This window comes from Panthera uncia, chromosome A2 (genome assembly GCF_023721935.1).
Source record: "Panthera uncia isolate 11264 chromosome A2, Puncia_PCG_1.0, whole genome shotgun sequence".
NCBI lineage: Eukaryota > Metazoa > Chordata > Mammalia > Carnivora > Felidae > Panthera > Panthera uncia.
The window spans coordinates 135,878,004-135,887,447 of NC_064816.1; the positions used below are offsets into that span (position 1 = coordinate 135,878,004).

At 38.9% G+C, this 9,444-nt stretch overlaps 1 pseudogene; it reads right to left on the reverse strand.

Annotated features, from left to right (window-relative positions):
* Nucleotides 1-2,840: 2,840 nt before the first annotated feature.
* On the reverse strand, nt 2,841-9,096 carry LOC125930460 (uncharacterized; annotated as a pseudogene).
* Between the last annotated feature and the right edge of the window lie 348 nt (nt 9,097-9,444).

The following is a 9,444-nucleotide window of genomic DNA, read 5'->3' on the forward strand; positions in this document are numbered from 1 at the left end:
AGAATCCAAAGCAGGCTCCAGGCTCTGAGCTGGCAGCACAGAGCCCGATGCAGGGCTTGAACCCACAAACTGTGAGATCATGACCTGAGCTAAAGTCAGATGCTTAACCAACTGAGCCACCCAGATGCCCCTCACATTTTTATATTTAGTAGTTTAGCTAGCTTAGATTATTTTTTTGGGCAAGTGATAATGCCTATATACTGGAAAATCTATATTTAAAATGTGAATCAAAACTCATGGCCAAGATAGTATTTTGATTTTATGAGCACAGATTGCTTTTTTCATGATTAAATTGAACTTGTGATTATTATTAATTGCTAAACAAAGGATATGTTGGCTAGCACCTTTAATTTTCAAAATTGTAGTCAGGATAGTGTTACTTCTAAATCCATTGATATCACATTTTGATTTTGGAAATCAAAATAGAATATTGGTTATTAATGTTACAGAGAATTTGTTTTGTAAGATGATATCCAACTTTGTATTATTATTATTTTTTTTAGTGTTCATTTACTTTTGAGAGAGAGAGAGAGAGAGGGAGAGAGAGAGAGAGAGAGAGACAGAGCATGAGTAGGGGAGGGGCAGAGAGGGACGGAGACAGAGGATCCGAAGCAGGCTCTGGGCTCTGAGCCGCCAGCACAGAGGCCGATGCGGGACTCGAACTCACGGACTGCGAGAGCATTACCTGAGCCGAAGTCGGATGCTTAACCGATTGAGACACCCAGGTGCCCCCAACTTTGTATCTTCTAATTGCCATGAATCTATAGCAAATATCTTACATACGGAGAATGTATATGTAGAAGTAACAGCTATCTGCTATATTCTTGGCTCAATCTATCAAAGACTGAATGTAAGGCCTATAACACTTAGAGGCCATTTTTCCACTGAGACAAGTGAAGATTTAAATAATGCCATTTCACTGCAAATGAATGTCTTTATAAGTAGTTTGTAATTTGTAATAAACATGTCAAGAAATTATTATGGTAATAAACTATCTTTTTAAAAAGTTTTTATTTATTTATTTTGAGAGACAGAGCACAAGAAGGCAGAGAGAGAGGAAGAGAGAGACGATCCCAAGCAGGCTTCACACTGTCAGGACAGAGCCCAATATGGGGCTCGAACTCACAAACGGGGAGATCATGACTTGAGCCTAAATCACAGTCGGGCGCTTAACCGACTGAGCTACCCAGGTGCCCTGGTAATAAACTTTATCTTTTAAAATGTAATATCTTAAGTGTATTTGTCTGTCTTAAGCACAGAACTACGGATTTTAGCCATTTCATCTTGACAGTTTGTTCGAGTTATGCTTTATAAAAAGGTAACCTTTAAACAGTGATTATATTGTCAACTTGGTACATGGTTTAATAGGTATTCAGTACAAGTATAAACAATAGGCTTATTTTCTTTCATTCATGATGGTCTTTGATAATCTTGTGTGCTTAAATGGCCTTATTTCATCTGAGCGTGCATTCCCATCCTTCATGAAGTATTTACTGAGTGTTTACTCCCTGCCAGGCTTGGTATTAAGTGTCACAGATTTAAGGTGAAATAGCATGGCTCTTGCATCAGTGAGTTTGTCATCTATTTGAAGAAGACAGATATTGACAGTGGGAAATGACAACACAGTCTGTGATAAATGCTATTATGGAAGTTCAGCATGCTCTGGCGTACAAATAAGAATTTGGAGGTGCCAGAGGAAAAATTCAAGGATGTCATGAAAGAAATGATGTGTCCACTACTCAGAAGACTGAAGAACGGTTAGAGTGGGGGCACAAGACAAAAAGAACTTCGGAAAGACTGAGTGTAGTTTTTACCGTGGCATACAGTAGATGATGACCAAATGGTGAAATCTTTTGTCTGCCAAACGAAAATTTGGACTTTACAAGGAAGACACTCCCAGACTTCTTAACTTGCCCTGTTTTTCCATGCCTACCTATCACAGTATGCTACATTTATCTGTTTTTACTCTCCATCACCTCCCTATAATGTAAGCATCATGAGGGCAGCTGTTTGGTCTACTTTCCTCTGGTGAACAGTAGCTGGGACTTAGTAGGGACCCACTAATTATGTATTAAACAAATAAAAGCCAATGGGAAACCACGAAAGAATTTTTAAAAGTGTCCTTTTATTAAATTCTTATTTATTTTAAAAAATATTTTAAGTTTTATTTATTTTGAGAGACAGAGAGAAAGCGAGAGCATGCATGAGCAGGGGAAGGGCAGAGAGAGAGAGAAAGAGAGGGAGAGAGAGAATCCCAACAGGCTCTGGGCCGGCAGCACAGAAACTGATGAGGGGCTCGAACTCACGAACTGTGAGACAGTGACCTGAGCCAAAATCACAAGTCGGACACTTAACTGACTGAGCCACCCAGGCACCCCACCACTAAAGAATTTTAAGTGCGGGAGTTGTCATGGCCGCTTTTCACAATGTAGGCCCTCTTGGACCAATGTTGCCCTTTTTCTTAGCTCTGTCTTTTATTCTCGCCTCCAATCACAATTCTATTGTCAAAACCATGTTTTCATAAGTAAACCATGAAAAGAGACAATTTGATAATGATCTGGGAAGGATACTCTATATGGACTAGTTTACTTAGAATACATAAATGGCTTTCAGATGATCAGGACTTAGAAAGAATGGAGGCTGCAAGACAAATTGGAAAAGGCATGGATTCTGGAGTTGGACAGTTGTAAGGGCAAATCCCAGCCTCCAACATTTATTTACTCACTATACAAGCCTGAGGGAACTAACCTTCTATTCTATATAATGGCAATGCTATATACTTTTGAGGATTCTTGAAAGGATTGACTAATATAATACACAGAAAGTATTTGGCCTCAGAACTAATTGTGTAAGTGTCTGTAGGAGGAAGGAGGTGGATATGTTTTTATTGGATGTGGGAAGGTATCTGTATTGCTGTTGTCAAGTGGAATGTCAAAACTGTAGACTTCTTCCATAGCAGACTTGGCCATGAACCCAGTAAGAAAAGAGACCACTAAACAGAAAAAGAGAGTTAGCAGGAACAATTTATGTAATACACAACTTTATATACGATCGGGTTTACAGAAGCAAAGTTGGATTTCCTCTTAGATCCCGTATTTTCACTAAGGATCCTGTTTGTATCTGAGACACAAATGGTATCCCTGCTCTTCAGGAACTTGCACACTGATAGGGATGATAGATATGTCAACCGAAATTGTCCATAGAATGTGGACTATACAAACATTTTAAAGATGGGAGAGCTATAGAAACATAGTTTCATCCTGTTAGCACAATATGCTAAAGGAATTGAGCAAGGTAGCTTCAAAAGATGCAGAATTCATTTGTTAGATACAGATTGCATCCCTAAACTCTCAAGTGTCATACAAAACCAGTCTCACAGGTACAGCAGAGGGCTTAGTTTCGAAGTTATTAAAGAAGGTACCTGCTTTTATTTTTGAAAGTGAACTGGAAAGGAGTACGGATATAAAGTAGACCATTTGGTTTATTATATAGATACATTCTATATTGTTGGAAGAAAGCAGACGTTTGCTAAGAGATCATGAGTAGTAATTTAAGGGTACTTGCTGAGTAGTGATGAAGACAGGAAATGGTGTTTAAAAAAGAAAAAAGCTCTTGGGGCGCCTGGGTGGCTCAGTCGGTTGAGCTTCTGACCTTTGATTTCAGCTCAGGTTATGATCTCACAACCATGGGATCTAGTCCCACATTGGGCTCTGCACTGGATATGAAGCCTACATGAGATTCTCTCTCTCCTTCTCCCTCTGCCCCTCCCCTGCTTACATGCGCATGCCCCCTCTCTCTCTCTCTCAAAAAATAAAATAAAATTTAAAATAAAAAAAAAAAAACTCTTGGCAGTGAACTTTGGATAAATATATCCATCCAGGAGAACTCATTGTTGGATTCAATATAGCAAACATTTGCTGACATAAAAGTGGCTAACAGGAAAAATGACATCCCATAGGAGTGATTAGGACAAAACAAAGAGTAGAAGTCCACAAAATGAGAAATATTTCCTTAATGCTCATCTTTATTAATGAGGTAGTCATGAAAGAAATTACTTTCCCCAATTTTTCTATAAATTGGCTGCTGGTAAAGTAATAGTGATCTTTAGATGGCATCTGACCTATTAAGGAAGAGGACAGTTAGGTACATATTATTTTGTGTAGATATTTGAGGACTATGAGACATTTACTTGCCATGTAACTTCGCACTGCAATGGAAGAGTGACTTCTGGCCTATATCCCTTCCACCCCACTCCCAGCTAAACTCAGTGAAGGCAAAGTATGTGCTTTGGATACTGTGACGTAGCATAATTCTTGGTACAGGGAGGGTGCTCGATAAAAAGCTGAAAAAATGCAAAAAAAAAAAAAAACTTAAAAAAAAAAAAAAAGGGGCGCCTGGGTGGCTCAGTCGGTTGAGCGGCCGACTTTGGCTCAGGTCACGATCTTGCGGTCCGTGAGTTCGAGCCCCGCGTCGGGCTCTGTGCTGACAGCTCAGAGCCTGGAGCCTGTTTCAGATTCTGTGTCTCCCTCTTTCTCTGACCCTCCCTGTTCATGCTCTGTCTCTCTCTGTCTCAAAAATAAATAAACGTTAAAAAAAAAAAAAATTAAAAAAAAAAAAAAGCTGAAAAAATGCAGGGGCGCCTGGGTGGCCCAGTCAGTTGAGCATCTGACCTTGTCTCAAGTTACGATCTAGACTTCAGCTTAGGTCATGATCTCACAGCTTGTGAGCTTGAGCCAGCGTTGGGCTCTGTGCTGACAGCTCAGAGCCTGGAGGTTGTTTCAGATTCTTTGTCTCCCTCTTTCTCTCTGCTTCTCCCCCTTTTGTGCTTTTTCTCAAAAACAAACACAAACCAAACAAACAAAAAAACCAAAACAAATGCTTTTCTCTTTGTTCATAATGATATGTTTTCTCTTTGTTTTTTTCTCCTTTGTTTGCAACCAAAGAGAGAGGGAAGGGAGGAGGTGGAGAGAGAAGGTGGGAGAGAAGAAAAAAACTCATCTGCCCAGATGTCACAAATGTCACAAATGTCATTGCCTCTTCTTGCCTCAGACTTCCTTTAAGAAGTAAAAAGGATGATGTCTCAAAATGGTGGTATTGTTTGGGATGTGTCAAATCCAATCTACTGTGTACTCACAGGTTATAGTACAAAGTCACTAAGATCTTAAGGTAAACTCTTTGAGGCATTAAATTTCCTGTAAGGAAAAAGGAAAGTTTTTTGTGATAGATCTTACTTCTGTATGACTAAACTTTGTTTAACATTTGATTCAAGATGGAGCTGTAAAAGTACTCAAAATGATTCAAATTATTATTGCACATTTTTAAGCTTCAATAATTAAAAAAAATTTTTTTTTTTAAGTCACAGGCAGTTAATCTTTCTATGACTAGATTAGGAGGGGGAAAAAAATGAAGACCCACTGGTAGCAGGAAGAAGCAAGAGACTTCTAGGGTCTGGCATTTGATGAGATAGATCTTTAGGTGCCGTGCATTTCCATTGTTTTTCCACGGCGGAACATTCAGCAGAGAGAGCACGCATGCCTGAAGCCAGGTTACTCTCATGTTCCGCAACGATGTTTGCAGGGTTTTTATTGCCACATAGTTGGCCGTGCCCCCAGACAAATGGGTGCTGGTCTGTTTCCCCCAGATCTTTATCCCAGTCTCCATCCCAAGGAGGACACTGCTATTTGCTCTCAGCCAGAGAGCAAGGTTCCTGGTTTGGTTGACAACATCCTGCTCAATATGACTTTTATCGTCATAGCTCAAGATATGATGACTGATTTCGCCAGATGCACCTGGTGGCGAGCACTGAAGGGAGAAGTCAAAATGGTCAAAACCATTTTGCTTTCGACATCAGGATGATTCTTTCTGCACTTGATAAGAGGGTAAGGAATCCTTTAGGCCCTGATCTGGTGGTTTTTATCTCAGGGGGATTGTCATAGCTTTTCATGGTCCAGGGAATAGATGTAACTTTCTTCCAGGTTGGAAATGAAGGAGCTGAATCCAAGGGCTGGGCGGAGACACGCTCTGCCTACAGTCAGTCCCTTTCTCCTCACATCCGGGCCCCAGCAACGCTCACTTCCATCCTGGATGTTAGCAGGTGGGGACCTCACTTCCTGTAGCTCTAATAACTTTTTTTTTAAAGTTTATTTATTTGATAAAGGAGGTGGATGGACAGAGAGAGGGAGATGGAATCCCAAGCAGGCTCCACACTGTCAGCGTGGAGCCCAATGCAGGACTTGAACCCACAAACTGGGAGGTCATGACCTGAGCTGAAACCAAGAGCTGATGGCGTAACAAACTGAGCCACCCAGGTGCCCTTCATAATTTTGTTAAATAGAATCACTTGTACAGTCTTTTATATTATGTTGTTCTAAAATCCTTTTTGTTCTTACAAAGTCATTGCTGCTTATGGTGAAATAATACAAAATTACACAGTGGAAAACTAAAAGTCCTCTTCCCTCCTCTCTCTACCAGTGATAACTCCCGGTTACAGTTTCTTCTATGTAATTCCAGAAATTTCCTAGAAATGTAAAAGCGAATGTGCGTGTATACTGTTAAAAGATAAACTGAGGCATATTAAAAATTGTAAGAGTTTATTTGAGCAAAAACTGATTCAAATCGGGCAGCACCAAACCAGAGTGGTTAGGAGGGCTCCGCAGACAAGGACCAGGGGAAAGACTCATACAGAGAACAGAAGGGAAGCAACGAAAGGAAATTATTGATTGGCTAAAGCTTTATGCCTATTGGCTGTTTATGACTGGTTGTCCCTAGTGTTTTAATTTTGTGACTTTGAGGCATCTGTAGGTTTAGATTTTGGTTTGCCTCTATAGGCTGCCACCGCAATGGAGCCACATCAGTCTAAGGGCATTTTTGTTTAATTTGACAATATATTTAACATAAATAGGCCTATGGTGTCCACAATGGTCTACAACTTGCTTTTCCCACATGACAATGTATTTGGAGTATCTGTAGTAACCACAATGTGCTTCACTGTACCCTATCTGGCAATTCTTTTCAAATTCTTATTGTTGGACGTTTCATTTTCTCAAGATTTTGTCTCCTCTGTCAAAAATGTAGTTAGCATTTGTATGTATGTGTGTGTGTGTGTGTGTGTGTGTATGTATCGGCACACTTTTGCCAGGCTGACGTGGAATTGCTAACGCAAAGGGTATGTGCATTTCCACGTAGACAGACACTGCAGAATTCTCTTCTAACACGTCTGTTTCAACGAAGGAACTCAGCAATAGCAAATGAGACAAAGAAAGTTTTCCTTCCCAACACTGGGCATTGTCAAGTTCTGTCGTTACCAATCATTCATAAACTTGGTTCTTAAATACTAAAGTTCATGTTTTTTCATAGTTTGTTAAGGGCATTCTTTTTTCTTGCCAAGACATTTCTTTCTTTCTTTCTTTTTTTTTTTTTTAAAGAGTAAAGCTCGTTTTGTTTCTCATTTATGCCCAGACTCTATTTTAGGAGATTGTTGCCATTTCTGAAAATGAACACAGACTTTCTCAGACATCAACCAATTATAATATGAAACAGGAAACCAAAGACCAGGTTTTAAAAGAACACTTTATTTCTTTTGCCTATTATTTTTCATGGGATATTTGGCTTTAATGATCGTTAGTATATTTTAAAAGTACATTAGTCACGAAGAGCTACAAATTCCTCTACCCACTGAATCTCATTGTTTTCATGAGCTATACAGCCGTATGAAGTTTTGGCAAATAACTCTTTTGTAAGAAGTATCTTTTAAATAAAATAAGACAGTTTTTCATGGGAAGCCTAACCCCTAGTAGGAAGATACAAGAATAAGCTAATCCCAGTTTAAACATTAGCAAGTTGTTGACTTTGGGTTAGTCCCTTGCCTTCTCTGACTTTGTTTCCTCAAATGTGAAAAGCCAGTTTTTGAGAAGACTAGAAAAAATAAACAAAAGTTAGCTAGTGCAGTGCTTGTCATCAGAATGGTAGGTATTTGGAAAGTGATCGTTATTTATCTGAAGGCTTTATATAAGATCCTGAGTTTTCCCTCTATTAGATGATTTAGAGTTTACACTTGGAATCTAAGACTGGCTTTAAAATTTTCATTTTGAGGAGTATTATATTCAATAAGACGTATTTATAATTGTTCTTTACTTAAAAAGGATAAGTAGGTTTGATTTGATTGAAAACAAATTGCCTACCTCTGGCACAGTGAGTTATTAGGCCAATATGCAACTATTATCAGAAAAAAATTAATACATCTAGGAGTTTCTGTCTTTTGACTGATGTGCTGTGTTTCTAACTAGACCCTATAAAATTTTAACACATTGTGTTAATCCAACTTTGTTCACTTACTTGGTTTCCAATTATTTCATCACTACAACACATTTTTAATAACAAACTTCAGAGTAGAAGGTAGCACATACAGTTTTTACTGAAATCTATTTCTTCCCCCACACCAACTTGCTAATCCTAAATAATAGATATAAGGACAAGGATGGGCTTGGGTTAATATATAATTATGTAACTTTTGGAGAACATATCATTATGGATTACTTTATTTTTCTCTTAATTGAAGATCAGAGAAAAGATTTCTGGGTTAGCCATTTTATAAAAGTAGAAAAAATCATTAAGATTATAGTATGTAGTATATACATATTTTTGAAAGTTGAGCAGCCAAAGGTATACTTTCTGCATCATATACAAAACTTAAATCCTTGAATGGTGAGAGATTTCAGTGACTAAAGATTTTAGTAATGTCTCATTCCCATTTGATGTTAAGAACTAGCTTTCCTGAAATTGTCAATCACTGCCCTATCACTCTTCATAAATAAGAAGAGCTTCCATTTGTTATTCAATATTTAATTATATGTTTTACACACAACTGCCCATTTATTTATTTATTTATTTATTTATTTTCCCATGAGGAAACAGAGCCTTAGATTAAGTGCTTCTCCATCGTCACATAGGTACAGCTGCAAAGAAGACCCTGGTGACTTTGACTTCCAAGCCTGTGCATTCTGCCATTACACAATACTGCTCTCCCGTCAGGTTAGGAGATGAAATAACGGTATGTCGGGCTGCTTCCAATTTCTTCTTTTTACTCCGCAGCACCATCTACCAACTACTGAGAATTTTTCTGAGTGCTCGACCCAGAGCGCAGGTGATCAAGGGGCACTCAGTTTCATCTGTACTTTCAATATGTAACTTTTATGGATTAAATGGGAAACTGGCATGCAAGGAAAGAGGGAGACTGGATAGGCTACCACAAGTTTGCCTCATCCTGACGTTCGTGACACACAGTGATAAACTGTACATTTTCAGCAGCAGGGGCAGGCGCGTAACCGTGTCAATCCCAAGGCCTTTTTAACAATTCCATCTCTATGTCCTTGAAGCTTTTGGTTTCAGAGAAGAGAAATGATAACTGGTCACACGCTAGTCCATTATGTCACCAGGAGAAAACCA